At 46.6% G+C, this 17,933-nt stretch overlaps 1 long non-coding RNA gene across 1 annotated transcript in view; it reads right to left on the bottom strand.

Moving 5' to 3' along the window:
• LOC138300720 (uncharacterized) overlaps positions 1-17,933 on the bottom strand; it is a 66,309-nt gene that overhangs the window by 30,864 nt on the left and 17,512 nt on the right. The window contains exon 3 of the long non-coding RNA XR_011204992.1: positions 5,477-5,582. This is a non-coding gene — a long non-coding RNA (uncharacterized lncRNA). The remainder of the gene's footprint in view (positions 1-5,476; positions 5,583-17,933) is intronic.

Raw genomic sequence — 17,933 nt, 5'->3', positions numbered from 1 at the left:
TACCATACAGTATAAGGATATTGCAAGTCACAGAGGAGTTCCATAAACTTATAGAGGAACAAGGCTGAAAGTTGATTTCATTAGGTCGAAGACTATCTGGTTTGTGAAAAATATTTTAGGGGACATTTGGAAAGCTTCGCTGGGAATGTATTGCACTCATTAGTTACCTTTGGCTTTGTGGTTTGTAATTCACATTTGCTTGGTTTCTACTTGTTAGCTATATTTGTGTTAGGCTGTCCAGCTTGAGAGTATCCCTCCTGTAGAGCATACCTTGTTTACTCTATACTTCCACCAGAGTTCGATTTCTGTAAATAGGCGTTTAAATCTTGTTCATATCTTGTTTCATTTGCTGTGCATTCAAAGACCAAGGTCAAATGACAGGCTCTGTCTTCCTATGGAGCTTGGTGTTTATCTTTCTTTCTCTGGCTTCAAAGTGAGATGACTTATATGATAATCATGCTGGCTACAGGGGGTGTGGTGAAGAAAGGCTTTCTGATGCTATTATTTTACACCACACAACACACTTTAAATGTCTGTAAATTAAATGTGCAGGTACTTAAGAATATAAGTGTGGGGGAAACAAATATTTTAAGATGATTAAAACTAATCAATACACTTGGTAATGAACTTTCCACACATTAATATCTGTGTGCTGTATATTTTTATCAGTAAGACTGTCTGTGCAAATGTAATGGTCATTTCAATTCAAAATGTGTTGCCTGTAATGGTAGTGTGGTACAACACTATGCATTCTCCACTTTATGTCCCTTGTCTCCACTCTACTCTACTCTGCACCACTCCATGCCACTGCAATCTACTCTGTACCACTCCACCCTGCACCTCTCTACTCTACTGTGTACCACTCTACTCTATGCCAATGCACTCTACCCCATTCCAGTCTAGGCCACTCTACTCCTCACCACTCTCGTATCTATCACTGTACTTTACTGAGGCCCCTAATCTACACATCTGCACTGTATGCCACTCTATTTTATTCTGCACCGCTGCACTCTACACCACTGCTCTCTACATCACTCTACACCACAGCACTCTACGACCCTCTGCTTTGCAACACTGCACACTACGCCACTCTTTTCTACTCTGTACCACTGTACTGTACACCACTCTATGCCACTGCACTCTAGGCCAGTGCACTCTATGCCACTCTACTCTACACCACTGTCCTTTATGACATTCTACTCTGCAACACTGCACACTTTGCCTCTGAACTCTGTGCCTCTCTACTCTGCATCACTGCACTCTTGGCCACAATATCTCGCACCACTCCACTCTACCATGCACCACATCATCCTATGACACAGTTCTCTGCACCACTGCACTTTCGCCCTGCAATCTATACTGTACCACTCCACTCTGCGCCCCTCTACTCTTCACCACTGGAGTAGTTCACTCTACTCTAAACCAATGCACTCTGCACTATTTTACTAAAAACCAATGCACTCCGTGGCAATCTACTCTGCACGACTGTACTCTGCACCACTTCACTCGACCACTCTACAACACTTCACTCTAAAACATTACACTCATCTTTTCCACTCTGACACTCTACTCCATTAAACTCTACTCCACTTTGTGCCTCTCTATGCCACTCCATGCCACTTTACTCCACTCTATTCTATGACACACTACTCCACTCTATGCCACTCCTTGACATTCTATGCCACTTCAATCTATGATACTCTACTCCACTCCACTCTACGAAACTCCATGCCTCTCCACTATATGACAATGTACGATGCTCAATGACACCCTATTCAACTCTCTACACCCCTCCACGTTACTTTACTCCACTCTACGCCTCTCCACTCTTGTTTATGCCTCTCCACTCTATGACACTCTATGACACTACTCCACTCTATGATATTTTACTCACTCCTCGACACTCTATGCCACACCAATCGATGGCACTCTATGACACATCATTCTTCTTTTCGCCATTAACTTAAAGCCATGCGAAACAGTAGCCATGCTAGTTTACAACATGGCTAAAACACATTGGCAAAGCCAATAGATTTGCATAGGTGAGACCTATTGGCTTTGCCAATGCTTGTTTATAAAGTATGGAACTTTTAGGTGACTTGCAGTATCCTTCTCATCTATGCCAGGTGGTACAATAGCCTATATTATACATGATAACACCATCAACTTTCCCACAAACCACTTAAAACTTAGTGCAGCAGTTACCAACCTGTGGTCTGAAGCCCCCCATGGGCCCGTGACACATTCCCAAGGGATTCGCAATCCTGGGCCAGCAGGAAGGCACTACTATAGCTGGGGCCTCTAGAAACACGTGCATTTCTATATTTATTGTTTCCTTTGTGCAGCAGTTTTAAAATCACTGCAAAGTTCCTTGTACATCCAGAAGCTTTCGGGCAAAACTAAAAGCTTTAAGATAACTGTCTACGTCAGTACCTGATACTTGAATTAATTTGCCTGCCGGAGAGAGATCAGAGTTTTATCTAGTAGCAGTTTTGACTCATCTAAGGTAGTGCAGATAGTTAATATGCCTGCTGCAAGGAATATGTAGCATGCAAAGGAAAGTATTTTAGGTGCAGAGCATAGTGGGTTACTACTTCTGTCACAGAGATTCTTTTCTTACAGTGCAGTTCGTAAGTTACAATCATAATCTAGCACAGTAAGGTATGAACTGCTGTCAAAAGATCTGCATGCAAACTGCATGGCACAAATTAGAAAGTTACGTTTTTTTCCCCATCATTCATTTTCCTTATACTGCTAAAAAGTTTTACTTGCGTATAAATATATTCTTATTATTAAAGTCAATGATATCTACTGTGTGATGTTCTGAATCATGAGTTTGTGCTTCTCCAGACCAAGCACTATTAGAAAAAGCCTACCAGTGTGCATGACATGTGAATCCTATGCCTTGAAGCCCCATGTAAACTGCTCTGACACCCTGCACTGTTATGAGAGGTGTTATAAAACAAATGAATTGCATGTGACAAAGGGGCTTTGGAGAGATGATAGCCCTTTATGGTTTTACTTCCTTTCCCCCACCACATATTTATGTGAAAAAAGCCTTCTCTGATCTTATGTACCTAAAAAATAAAAACAGAAATTGCTTGGGAAATGTAGAATCTGACCTGAGGATTCAGCTTATCTAAATAAGACCAGACATTGCAAAATTAGTCACCTGAGATGCTGCTCCAACCTTCCCATTAACATTTTTTATTTTTTTTCCATATTTTTTCAATATAAAATAATTATATCTTTAGTAATTCGAGTATTTGTTCAGTGTGAACTTGTTTGTGAATTTTCTGTGAATTACTGTTTTAATGTTTGGAATTTAAATTGTACAAATTGCGTGGGGGTCACCGGCTTCCAGTAGTGATTCAGTGGGGGTCCTCAGGAGTCAAAAGGTTGGGAACCACTGCATTAAAGCATAGCTTCTGTCACTGTAAGCTATTATAATAGAGCAGAAGAAAGAAAAGCATTTGTGCTTTAAACAGCTGTTTTAATTATGATCCATGACCTGACCTGCCTTTGACCTTGGCTGCTGGCTCTGACAGAAGGCACTGTGAGTCAGAACTCGACTAAAATAACCTTATACAAGTTGAGTTCTGAAGTCTTTTATTTATGATCGGTGACTTGATGCATCAGAAGTAAACGATTATATAGAAATTATTGACTGTCGTTTGTACAGGTATCACAGAATCCTATGTAGGCTGTAATATCAAGAGCTTCTTCAGTGTAAATGCTCCCAGTTTTGACTGATGTGGAGCTGAGCTGCCCGAAATCGCACAGAGGAGTAGAAGTGTTATTAGAACTACGGTTTCAGAGCACAGTTTACAATTATTGTATCTGATCGCTTTTGATTTCTCCAGTGTGGTTCCAATTTGCATGAGGAGAGGGTCATGATCGGTGCGGGCACTAAGGGTATGTTTTTCCTTTTCTCCCTCCTACTTGTATTTGCTTGGTGCATGAGGATGCACATGTTTTTTTCAAATTTGGTCTAAATACTTAGTGAATGTAAATAACAATAAAACATATTTTAAAAATGTGACAAAATGACTTCCTTTCTCCCTATTTCACGTCCAAACTATATGATTGGGTACATTTGTCGAAGCCTGCAGTTCGCAAACAACGGGCTATTTGTATAGGGTCAATTGAAAAGTCCCCAAGGCTGTCCCTGTCCCCCCCCGCCCCCCCCCGAAATTTATTGGCTCCTACGCCCCTGGGGGCATAAACATTTTCTGGATTGATTATTGCAACTCAGTCTTTTCCTGCCTCCGAGTTCCAATGATTTATTTAACAACTAAAGTGGGCGCAGCAGGCAGTAGTTAGATGGTCACCTGGTTCAGAAAAATAAACCATGGGCCAAAATCCAGATGGGCTCTTCACTGACTTCCTTCTGGGCTTCACCAGACCTTTAAACTAACCCTACTGGCCTTGCAATGTGTCCAGAATTATATGCCATCACTCTTTTCGAGATATATTTCTTCCAAAGCCCTGGGATCCACTACTACTTACCTTGTGTCTGTACCTAGGTTTAGCTGAACTTGGGCTGGTGGGCATTCCTTTGCTGTGACCAGGGCCTGGAACGCCCTTCCTCCCTCAATCTTATCTGAGCAACAACTTCTTAAATTCCGCAGAATGTTAAAAACGCATCTGTTTCACTAATAGTTTCTTCTCCTCTCCCATTATCAGCATCAGAACACCTTGGGGTGATCACATGCTTTACAAATGAGATAACATAACATAATATATCGTAACTTAGCACTGCAACATCAGCCAGCTCCAGGCTAGAGGTCATCTTAGTCACAGGTGCTAAGGAACAGACATCTTACACTTTGGGTCATCCCATCCTTTTATCGTCCCTGCAAGAAGACTTAGGTACATGCTCTTTATTTAATCACTTTGACTCTCGTTTTTTTCCTCAAAATTCTTTAAAAACTGTCAGCTCTAAACATATTTAGCAATTCAAACATTACTATTATTTTAAGGTATCCCTTTTAAAATTGCACTCCATTACGATGACCAACATGCTATCTGCAGCCTGATCTCCCCAAAGTATAAAGTTATCCGCAGTGTGATCCTTTGTCGGGAGTGGGGGAGAGACCTTGCGTGTTACTTCAGCCGTACCCCTTAAGACTTACTCCCACCCAGGACATGAGTGACAAAAGATGCCTCGATGACTTTCTGGTTTTGTCCTTAACAACACAGCACTGTTTTTAGCATGATGCTCCTCTTGAAAAGTGCTTGGTGCCCACTTAAGTCAGTTCAGGCATCCCAGGGCGGATGCCATCCCGCCCTCTCCCCAGGATAAAGACTTCTGCTTTAGAGAAATACATGGAGACTCATCGAGGCGCAGTGCAGCGCACTAGAAAAATGCAGTTTAATTCTAGAAGCAGCAACAGAGATTCCTTGTGTAAATCATGAAACAAGTGCATATATTTTACTTTTCATTTTTTGATTTCTTGTTTTCCATAACACTTACAGAGAACAGCATTCTATGCCTGATGAGGGTGAACAACTGCAGCTCATGCATTGCTTCGTTCTAGTTGTTGAACCGAAGGGACGCAACTTGCCATCTATGAGGCAGCCTAGAAACAAAGCAGGAATCGAGATTCAGTTAATTCTGCCAGGAATTTCGCATCTAGTCAGTTTTCTGAATTTCTCTGCATTATTGCGTTAGCATTGATACGCTTTTGGATTGTCGGCATGTTTGTAATGGCGTTCTGTTCTTTTCTGGCATTCATTTGTTTTTGTGACATTTGCAACATTATTATTTGTATGGGGGAAAAAACCTTCATAAACCAGATCTTCTTTCACTGTATATTTCAAGCAGCTGGTTGCTAACGTGCACCGCAGTGTGATGCAGTGAAGTTATACAACATTTGCTGGAATGCAGATGTATCTCAGTAATAGGAGATAGTAGGACACTAATGTAGGAAAGTACCATCTTTCTTGCCATATTACCCCCATTTTTGCCTGTATGTCAGGATGTTTTTACCTGTCTCACTGGGATCCTGCTGGTAAGGACCCCAGTGCTCATAGTTTATTACCTAATGTGTGTGTCTGTATAGTGCTTAACTGTTTCATTGAGGCTCTGCCAATCAGAACCTCAGTGCTTATGCTCTCTCTGCTTTTAAATTTGTCACTAGAGGCTAGTGACTTGATTTACCAATTTCAATTGCCACACTGGTGTAGGAGGCTGGCCTGGCTTGTAGTGGGCACCAGAGGTACTTACACCTTGTGCCAGGTCCAGTTATCCCTTATTAGTGTAGAAGAGGTATTTCTAGCAGCTTAGGCTGATAGAAGGTAGCTATGGCAAAGCAGCTTAGGCTGAACTAGGAGACATGTAAAGCTCCTACTATACCACTGGTGTCATATGCACAATATCATAAGAAAACACAATACACAGAAGTACTAAAAATAAAGGTACTTTATTTTTATGACAATATGCCATAAGTATCTCAGTGAGTACCCTCAGTATGAGGATAAGTTATATACACAAGATATATGTACACAAACCAAACTTAGGTAAGTAATAACAAGAAAAGTGATGCAAACAGTGTAGAATTACAATAGATTGGAATAGGAGCACATAGGTATAGGGGCAACACAAACCATACACTCCAAAAGTGGAATGCGAACCACGAATGGACCCCAAACCTATGTGAGCTTGTAGAAGGTCGCTGGGACTGTAAGAAAACAGTGAGGGTTAGAAAAATAGCCCACCCCAAGACCCTGAAAGGTAGGAGTAAAGTACACCCCCAGAGAGCACAGAAGTCGTGATAGGGGGATTCTGCAGGAAGAACAAACACCAGCAATGCAACAACAGTGGATTTCCGGACCTGAGTACCTGTAAGACAAGGGGTCCAAGTCCAATAGTCGCGACAGTGTCGAGAATCGGCAGGAGCCCAGGAAATGCCAACTGAGGGTGCAAAGAAGCTGCCACCGTTGGAAGAAGCTTAGAGTTCTGCAAGAAAGAAGAGAGCTAGGGACTTCTCCTTTGGAAGACGAATGTCACACGTCACTATGAAGCTTGCAGAGGTGTTCCCATGCAGAAAGACCGCAAACAAGCCTTGCTAGCTGCAAGGGTTGCGTTAGGGGTTTTTGGGTGCTGCTGTGGCCCAGGAGGGACCAGAATGTCGCCACTTGGAGGAGGAGACAGAGGAGGCACCCAGCAACTCAGGGAGTCCTCACAAAAGCAGGCAGCACCCGCAAAAGTACCTGAACAGGCACTTGGAAGGAAAGTGAACCGGAGTCCACGCGAAGTCACAAAAGGGAGTCCCACGAAGCCGGAGGACAACTCAGAAGGTTGTGCACTGCAGGATAGAGTGTCGGGGACTAAGGCTTGGCTGTGCACAAAGGAAATCCTGGAAGAGTGCACAGGACCTGGAGCAGCTGCAAATCGCGTGGTACCCAGCAATGCAGTCTAGCATGGGAGGCAAGGACTTACCTCCACCAAACTTGGACTGAAGAGTCACTGGACTGTGGGAGCCACTTGGACAGAGTTGCTGAGTTCCAGGGACCACGCTCGTCAGGCTGAGAGGGGACCCAGAGGACCGGTGATGCAGTCTTTTGGTGCTGCATTAGCAGGGGGAAGATTCTGTTGACCCACGGGAGATTTCTTCAGAGCTCCTGGTGCAGGGAGGAGGCAGGCTACCCCCAGAGCATGCACCACCAGGAAACAGTCGAGAAAGCCGGCAGGATGAAGCGATACAAGGTTGCAGTAGTCATCTTTGCTAATTTGTTGCAGTTTTGCAGGCGTCCTGAGCAGTCAGGGGTCGATCCTTTGGCAGAAGGTGAAGAGGGAGATGCAGAGGAACTCTGGTGAGCTCTTGCATTCGGTATCTGAAGAATTGCCGAAAGCAGAGACCCTAAATAGCCAGAAAAGGAGGTTTGGCTACCTAGGAAGGAGGATTGGCTACCAAGAGAGGTAAGAGCCTATCAGAAGGAGTCTCTGACGTCACCTGCTGGCACTGGCCACTCAGAGCAGTCCAGTGTGCCAGCAACACCTCTGTTTCCAAGATGGCAGAGCTCTAGGGCACACTGGAGGAGCTCTGGGCACCTCCCATGGGAGGTGCAGGTCAGGGGAGTGGTCACTCCCCTTTCCTTTGTCCAGTTTCGCGCCAGAGCAGGGCTGGGGGCTCCCTAAACCGGTGTAGACTGGCTTATGCAGAGGTGGGCAGCATCTGTGCCCATCAAAGCATTTCCAGAGGCTGGGGGTCGCTACTCCTCCCCAGCCATCACACCTATTTCCAAAGGGAGAGGGTGTCACACCCTCTCTCAGAGATAATCCTTTGCTCTGCATTCCTGGGTCAGGGCTGCCTGGACCCCAGGAGGGCAGAAACCTCTCTGAGGGGTTGGCAGCAGCAGCAGCTGCAGTGGAGACCCCAGAAAGGCAGTTTGGCAGTACCCGGGTTCTGTGCTAGAGACCCGGAGGATCATGGAATTGTCTCCCCAATGCCAAAATGGCATTGGGGTGACAATTCCATGAACTTAGACATGTTACATGGCCATGTTTGGAGTAACCATTGTGACGCCATACATAGGTAGTGACCTATGTATAGTGCACGCGTGTAACGATGTCCCTGCACTCACAAAGTCCGGGGAATTTGCCCTGAACGATGTGGGGGCACCTTGGCTAGTGCCAGGGTGCCCACACACTAAGTAACTTTGCACCCAACCTTCACCAGGTGAAGGTTAGACATATAGGTGACTTATAAGTTACTTAAGTGCAGTGGTAAATGGCTGTGAAATAACGTGGACGTTATTTCACTCAGGCTGCACTGGCAGGCCTGTGTAAGAATTGTCAGATCTCCCTATGGGTGGCAAAAGAAATGCTGCAGCCCATAGGGATCTCCTGGAACCCCAATACCCTGGGTACCTCAGTACCATATACTAGGGAATTATATGGGTGTACCAGTATGCCAATGTGAATTGGTGAAATTGGTCACTAGCCTGTTAGTGACAATTTGAAAAGCAGAGAGAGCATAACCACTGAGGTTTTGGTTAGCAGAGCCTCAGTGAGACAGTTAGTCATCACACAGGGAACACATACAGGGCACATACTTATGAGCACTGGGGCCCTGCCGGGCAGGGTCCCAGTGACACATAGACTAAAACAACATATATACAGTGAAATATAGGGGTAACATGCCAGGCAAGATGGTACTTTCCTACACCTGAGTCTTCTCAAAAGGAGGCAAGCTCAGGCCAAGCCCTTTGAGAACCTTTGGAAGCAGGATGTAGAAAGCAAAGTCCAGTCCTTTCACTCTCAGGAAAGAAGCAATAAGCAGCAGGTCAGCACAGCAAAGCAAAAGACGAAGTGGTAGTCTCTCCTACAGCATCAAGCTCTTCTTCATAGCAGAATGTCCTCAGTACAGAAGGATTCAAACTTGTGGGGTCATAGGTACTGCAGGAGGTTGAAGACTGTTTTGTGAAAGGACATGCACATCCCTATTCAGGTGCAAGTGCCAGCTCCTCCCACCACTCTAGCTCTAGAAGACACATCAAGATATGCAGATTATTAAAATAACCATAAAAGAGTGATACATTGATGTAACTGATTCAAATGCTATACTACTGTGGTTCCCGACTATGTTACTTTTGTAAAACCTACAATAAAATATTTATTAAAAACTTTGATTTGCCAGTAATCTTGCAACATGGTTTCCTATTTTATTTATTTTACACAAAACTAATCCCTGTGGGAAAATGTTGAGGTTCAGTTCTTTCTCCCTGTCTTTCCCATCCTTCGTTTCTCCTTAGAGTCATTTCTCAATTTTGGTCTATCGATTTTACGTTTTCCCCATCCCAAGTAACATAGTTCTGTCACAATTCTCTTCTTTCGAGAAGCTTTACACAAAGTGATAAAGGTCCCGAAACGCCGGCAAATCTTCTATGACCCTTTTGCACTCGCATAATAATACCCACGTAAGGGGGTGCATACACACACACACACAAACACACACACAAAACTACTTAGAAGTGCTAATTGTATAGCCAATAAATGGATAAAATCAAGAGTTGGTCACAAGGTTTTAATTTGCAACCTTCAAACTGCCCACAAATGATCACATTATAAACTTGGGCCCATATTTAACAGAAAATGACGGTGCGCAATGATGCCCCAAAACTGGCAGCGCCGCGCTCCATCATTTTCACAATGCAGGGATGAACCACATTTACTTCAATACGGCGCAACCCTGTGTTGTCCCCTCCACTGGCGCTAAATTGAGCTGGCTAGCGCTAATGCAGGCATCCTTGCACCATCATGCAAGGATGTCTGCGTTGAGGGGTTAGATTGTTTACGTGTGGGAATGTGTCCCTTCCTGCACATAAACAATCACTAATGACTATTTGGCACTTCTGTGTGTGCTGCACACACAGAAGTGCCAACGTGTCATTTTTAAATGATTGTTTATGTGCCGGAAGTGTAGGAGGCTGGCCGGGTTTGTAGTGGGTACCTGATGGTACTTACACCTTGTGCCAGGTCCAGTTATCTCTTATTAGTAGAGTAGTAGTGTTCTAGCAGCATAGGCTGATAGATGTAGCTATAGCAGAGCAGCCAAGGCTGATCTAGGAGACATGCAAAGCTCATGCAATACCACTTATATCATATAAGTACTATATCATAAGAAAGACAATACTCAGTGTTACTAAAAATAAAGGTACTTTATTTTAGTGACAATGTGCCAAAAATATCTCAGAGGATATACTCCCTTAGGAGGTAAGTAAAATACAGAAAATATACACAGAAAACCAAATCAGGTAAGTAAAACAGTCAGAAAGTAGGGCAAACACTGCAGAATACAATAGGATGCAATAGGCCTAGGAGCAACACAAACAATATACTAAGAAAGTGGAATGCAAACCATGAATGGACCCTTAGTCTAGTGTAGTGTGTAGAAGGTCGCTGGGAGTGTAAGAAAACACCCAGGTTGTCCAAGATACCCCACACCAAGACCCTGTAAACTAGGAGTAAAGTACTACTGTTTCCCCAGAAACACACTAAAGTTGTGATAAAGGATTTTGCAAAGACTACAACAGACTACAAAGAACTGAAGATGGATTCCTGGACCTGAGGACCTGCAAAGGAAGGGGACCAAGTCCAAGAGTCGCAAAAGTGGCCGGGGGGGGCAGGAGCCCACTAAACCCCGGATGAAGGTGCAAAATGGCTGCATATGGTGGGAAGAAGCTGAAGATTCTGCAACGAAAGGAGGCAGGAAGTTCTTCTTCATGCAGAAGATGTCCCACTGCGTGCTGGAAGATGCAGAAGCGTTTCCTTGGCAAAATACCGCAAACGAGCCTTGCTAGCTGTAAGAGTCAAGGTTGAAGAAAAAGGGTGCTGCCCGGGCCAAAGAAGGACCAGGATGTCGCCACTTGGGAGGGGAGAAAGAGGGGGCTCTCAGCAACGTAGAGAGCCCACGCACAAGAAAGTAGCACCCGCAAAAGTCCTTGAACATGGGTTCAAAAAGTCTGAACACGGCGGTCATCTTAACACTGCAAAAGGAGGTCCCACAACACCGGACATCAACTCAGGGAGCTGATGTAGGAAAGTACCATCTTGCCTGACATGTTACCCCCATATTTCACTGTATATATGTTGTTTTAGTGTATGTGTCACTGGGACCCTGCCAGCCAGGGCTCCAGTGCTCATAAGTGTGCCCTGTATGTGTTCCCTGTGTGATGACTAACTGTCTCACTGAGGCTCTGCTAACCGGAACCTCAGTGGTTATGCTCTCTCTGCTTTCTAAATTGTCACTAACAGGCTAGTGACCAATTTCACCAATTCACATTGGCATACTTGAACACCCTTATAATTCCCTAGTATATGGTACTGAGGTACCCAGGGTATTGGGGTTCCAGGAGATCCCTATGGGCTGCAGCATTTCTTTTGCCACCCATAGGGAGCTCTGACAATTCTTACAGAGGCCTGCCACTGCAGCCTGAATGAAATAACGTCCACGTTATTTCACAGCCATTTACCACTGCACTTACGTAACTTATAAGTCACCTATATGTCTAACCTTCACCTGGTGAAGGTTGGGTGCTAAGTTACTTAGTGTGTGGGCACCCTGGCACTAGCCAAGGTGCCCCCGCATCGTTCAGGGCAAATTCCCCAGACTTTGTGAGTGCGGGGACACCATTTGACGCGTGCACTATACATAGGTCACTACCTATGTATAGCGTCACAATGGTAACTCCGAACGTGGCCATGTAACATGTCTAAGATCATGGAATTGTCACCCCAATGCCATTCTGGCATTGGGGAGACAATTCCATGATCCCCCGAGTCTCTAGCACAGACCCGGGTACTGCCAAACTGCCTTTCCTGGGGTTTCACTGCAGCTGCTGCAGCTCCCAACCCCTCAGACAGGTTTCTGCCCTCCTGGAGTCCAGCCAGGCCTGGCCCAGGAAGGTAGAACAAAGAACTTCCTCAGAGGGAGGGTGTTACACCCCTCCCTTTGGAAAAAGGTGTCAGGGCTGGGGAGGAGTAGCGTCCCCCAGCCTCTGGAAATGCTTTGATGGGCACAGATGGTGCCTATCTCTGCATAAGCCAGTCTACACCGGTTCAGGGATCCCCCAAACCTGCTCTGGCACGAAACTGGACAAAGGAAAGGGGAGTGACCACTCCCCTGACCTGCACCTCCCAGGGGAGGTGCCCAGAGCTCCTCCAGTGTGCTCCAGACCTCTGCCATCTTGGAAACAGAGGTGTTGCTGGCACACTGGACTGTTCTGAGTGGCCAGTGCCATCAGGTGACGTCAGAGATTCCTTCTGATAGGCTCTTACCTGTGTTGCTAGCCTATCCTCCTTCCTAGGTAGCCAAACCTCCTTTTCTGGCTATTTAGGGTCTCTGCTTTGGGGAATTCTTTAGATAACAAATGCAAGTGCTCATCAGAGTTCCTCTGCATCTCTCCCTTCACCTTCTGCCAAAGGATCGAGCACTGACTGCTCAGGACGCCTGCAAAACCGCAACAAAGTAGCAAAGACAACTACTGCAACCTTGTATCGCTTCTCCTGCCGCCTTCTCGACTGTTTCCTGGTGGTGCATGCTCTGGCGGTAGCCTGTCTCATTATGGCACCAGGAGCTCTGAAGAAATCTCCTGTGGGTCGACGGAATCTTCCCCCTGCAACCGCAGGCAACAAAAGACTGCATCACCGGCCCTCTGGGTCCCCTCTCAGCACGACGAGCGTGGTCCCTGGAACTCAGCAACTCTGTCCAAGTGACTCCCACAGTCCAGTGACTCTTCAGTCCATGTTTGGTGGAGGTAAGTCCTTGCCTCCACATGCTAGACTGCATTGCTGAGTACCGCGTGATTTGCAGCTGCTCCGGCTCCTGTGCACTCTTCAAGGATTTCCTTCATGCACAGCCAAGCCTGGGTCCCTGACACTCAAACCTGCAGTGCACAACCTTCTGAGTTGTCCTCCGGCGTCGTGGGACTCCCTTTTGTGTCTTCGGGTGGGCTCCGGTTCACTCCTCTTCCAAGTGCATGTTCTGGTACTTCTGCGGGTGCTGCCTGCTTCTGTGAGGGCTCCTTGATTTGCTGGGCGCCCCTTCTGTCTCCTCATCCAAGTGGCGACTTCCTGGTCCCTCCTGGGCCACAGCAGCATCCAAAAACCCTAACCGTGACCCTTGCAGCTAGCAAGGCTTGTTTGCGGTCTTTCTGTGTAGGAACACCTCTGCAAGCTTCTTCACAACGTGGGACATCCTTCCTCCAAAGGGGACGTTTCTAGCCCTCTTCGTTCTTGCAGAATCCACAGCTTCTACCATCCGGTGGCAGCTTCTTTGCACCCTCAGCTGGCATTTCCTGGGCATCTGCCCACTCTTGACATTGTCGCGACTCTTGGACTTGGTCCCCTTGTTCCACAGGTACTCAGGTCCGGAAATCCTCTTTGGTTGCTTTGCTGGTGTTGGTCTTTCTTGCAGAAACCCCTTATCACGACTTCTGTGCTCTCTGGGGGTTATAGGTGCACTTTACACCTACTTTTCAGGGTCTTGGGGTGGGCTATTTTTCTGACCCTCACTGTTTTCTTACAGTCCCAGCGACCCTCTACAAGCTCACATAGGTTTGGGGTCCATTTGTGTTTCACATTCCACTTTTGGAGTATATGGTTTGTGTTGCCCCTATACCTATGTGCTCCTATTGCAATCTACTGTAACTTTACATTGCTTGCATTACTTCCTTTTGCTATTACTGCATATTATTGGTATTGTGTACATATATCTTGTGTATATTTGGCATCCTCATACTGAGGGTACTCACTGAGATACTTTTGGCATATTGTCATAAAAATAAAGTACCTTTATTTTTAGTATATCTGTGTATTGTGTTTTCTTATGATATTGTGCATATGACACCAGTGGTATAGTAGGAGCTTTGCATGTCTCCTAGTTCAGCCTAAACTGCTCTGCTATAGCTACCTTCTATCAGCCTAAGCTGCTAGAAACACCTCTTCTACACTAATAAGGGATAACTGGCCCTGGTACAGAGTGTAAGTACCCCTTGGTACCCACTACAAGCCAGACCAGCCTCTTACAGCTGAGCATTGCAGGACAGAGTGCTGGGGACCTAGGCTCGGCTGTGCATGCAGGATTTCTTGGAAATTTGCACAGAAGCCCTTGTAGCTGCAGATTATGCAGTGCACAGGATTACTCTCTGGAGAGGGGAGGCAAGGACTTACCCTCCCCAAATTTGGACAATTGGACCACTGGACAGTTTGGGTCACTTGGGTCCACCATCTGTGTTCCAAGGGCCACGCTCGTCAGGATGACAGGGGTCCCAGAGTACCGGTGAAGCTGAAGTTTGATGCCTGCTGAGGCAGGGGGAAGATTCCATTGACCCACAGGAGATTTCTTTGTGGCTTCCAGTGCAGGGTGAAGGCAGGCAGCCCCCAGAGCATGCACAAGGAAACAGTCGAGAAAGCCGGCAGGATTAGGTGCTACAATGTCGCTGGTAGTCTTCTTGCTACTTTGTTGCAGTTTTGCAGGTGTCCTGCAGCAATCAGCGGTCGATCCTTGGCAGAAGTCAAAGAGAGAGGTGCAGAGGAACTCTTGTGAATCCTTGCAAGTCGTTATCTGAAGAAAAGCATACTGGAGAGACCCTAAATAGCCCTCAGAGGAGGATTCGCCACCTAGTCAGGTAAGCACCTATCAGGAGGGGTCTCTGACGTCACCTGCTGGCACTGGCCACTCAGAGGCCTCCGGAGTGCACCCACATCTCTGAAAGCAAGATGGCAGAGGTCTGAGACACACTGGAGGAGCTCTGGGCACCACCCATGGGGTGGTGATGGACAGGGGAATGGTCTCTCCCCTTTCCTTTGTCCAGTTTTGCTCCAGAACAGGGACGGGGGTTGCCTAAACCGGTGTAGACTGGCTTATGCAAGGCATGTGTGCCCTTCAAAGCATTTCCAGAGGCTGAGAGAGGCTACCCCTCCCCAGCCTTTAACACCTATTTCCAAAGGGAGAGGGTGTAACACCTCTCTCAGAGGAAATTCTTTGTTCTGCCTTCCTGGGACTGGGCTGCCCAGACCCCAGAAGGGCAGAACCCTGTCTGTGGGGTGGCAGCAGCAGTAGCTGCAGAGAAAACCCCAGAGAGCTGGTTTGGCAGTACCCAGGGTCCATAGTGGAGCCCTGGGGTTGCATGGAATTGGCTCCCCAATACCAGATTTGGCATGGGGGGACAATTCCATGATTTTAGACATGTTACATGGCCATGTTTGGAGTTACCATGGTGAAGCTACATATAGGTATTGACCTATATGTAGTGCACACGTGTAATGGTGTCCCCGCTCTCACAAACTCCAGGGAAATCTCCCTGAACTATGTGGGGGCACCTTTGCTAGTGCAAGGGTGCCCTCACACTTAGTAACTTTGCACCTAACCTTCAGCAAGTGAAGGTTAGACATATAGATGACTTATAAGTTACTTAAGTGCAGTGTAAAATGGCTGCGAAATAACATGGACGTTATTTCACTCAGGCTGCAGTGGCAGTCCTGTGTAAGAATTGTCTGAGCTCCCTATGGGTGGCAGAAGAAATGCTGCAGCCCAAAGGTATCTTCTGGAACCCCAATACCCTGGGTACCTAGATACCATATACTAGGGAATTATAAGGGTGTTCCAGTATTGTAGGAGGCTGGCCTGGCTTGTAGTGGGTACCAAGGGGTACTTACACTCTGTACCAGGTCCAGTTATCCCTTATTATTGTAGAAGAGGTATTTCTAGCAGCTTAGGCTGATAGAAGGTAGCTATAGCAGAGCAGCTTAGGCTGAACTAGGAGACATGCAAAGCTCCTACTATACCACTGGTGTCATATGCACAATATCATAAGAAAACACAATACACAGATATACTAAAAATAAAGGTACTTTATTTTTATGACAATATGCGAAAAGTATCTCAGTGAATACGCTCAGTATGAGGATGCCAAATATACACAAGATATATGTACACAATACCAAAAATATGCAGTAATAGCGAAAGGAAGTAATGCAAGCAATGTAAAGTTACAGTAGATTGCAAAAGGAGCACATAGGTACAGGGGCAACACAAACCATATACTCCAAAAGTGGAATGCGAACAACGAATGGACCCCAAACCTATGTGAGCTTGTAGAGGGTCGCTGGGACTGTAAGAAAACAGTGAGGGTCAGAAAAATAGCCCACCCCAAGACCCTGAAAAGTAGGTGTAAAGTGCACCTATAACCCCCAGAGAGCACAGAAGTTGTGATAGGGGGTTCTGCAAGGAAGACCAACACCAGCAAAGCAACCAAAGTGGATTTCCGGCCCTGAGTACCTGTGGAACAAGGAGACCAAGTCCAAGAGTCGCGACAATGTCGAGAATGGGCAGATACCCAGGAAATGCCAGCTGAGGGTGCAAAGAAGCTGCCACCGGATGGTAGAAGCTGTGGATTCTGCAAGAACGAAGAGGGCTAGAAACTTCCCCTTTGGAGGATGGATGTCCCACGTCGTGAAGAAGCTTGCAGAGGTGTTCCCACGCAGAAAGACCGCAAACAAGCCTTGCTAGCTGCAAGGGTCGCGGTTAGGGTTATTGGATGCTGCTGTGGCCCAGGAGGGACCAGGATGTCGCCACTTGGATGAGGAGACAGAGGGGGCGCCCATCAAGTCAAGGAGCCCTCACAGAAGCAGGCAGCACCCACAGAAATACCGGAACAGGCACTTGGAACAGGAGTGAACCAGAGTCCACCCGAAGACACAAAAGGGAGTCCCACGATGCCGGAGGACAACTGAGAAGGTTGTGCACTGCAGGTTAGAGTGTCGGGGACCCAGGCTTGGCTGTGCATGAAGGTAATCCTGGAAGAGTGCACAGGAGCCGGAGCAGCTGCAAATCACACGGTACACAGCAATGCAGTCTAGCATGGGGAGGCAAGGACTTACCTCCACCAAACTTGGACTGAAGAGTCACTGGACTGTGGGAGTCACTTGGACAGAGTTACTGAGTTCCAGGGACTACGCTCGTCGTGCTGAGAGTGGACCCAGAGGACCGGTGATGCAGTCTTTTGTTGCCTGAGGTTGCAGGGGGAAGATTCCGTCGACCCACAGGAGATTTCTTCAGAGCTCCAGGTGCAAGAAGGAGGCAGGCTACCCCCAGGGCATGCACCACCAGGAAACAGTCGAGAAGGCGGCAGGAGAAGCGATACAAGGTTGCAGTAGTCCTCTTTGCTACTTTGTTGTGGTTTTGCAGGGGTCCTGAGCAGTCAGCGGCCGATCCTTTGGCAGAAGGTGAAGAGAGAGAGATGCAGAGGAACTCTGATGAGCACTTGCATTCGTTATCTAAAGAATTCCCCAAAGCAGAGACCCTAAATAGCCAGAAAAGGAGGTTTGGCTACCTAGGAAGGAGGATAGGCTAGCAACACAGGTAAGAGCCTATCAGAAGGAGTCTCTGACGTCACCTGATGGCACTGGCCACTCAGAGCAGTCC

This window comes from Pleurodeles waltl, chromosome 6, assembly GCF_031143425.1.
Source record: "Pleurodeles waltl isolate 20211129_DDA chromosome 6, aPleWal1.hap1.20221129, whole genome shotgun sequence".
Taxonomy (NCBI): domain Eukaryota; kingdom Metazoa; phylum Chordata; class Amphibia; order Caudata; family Salamandridae; genus Pleurodeles; species Pleurodeles waltl.
The sequence above is the reverse complement of the archived record's forward strand: the minus strand, read 5'-3'. Positions and strand labels throughout refer to the sequence as shown.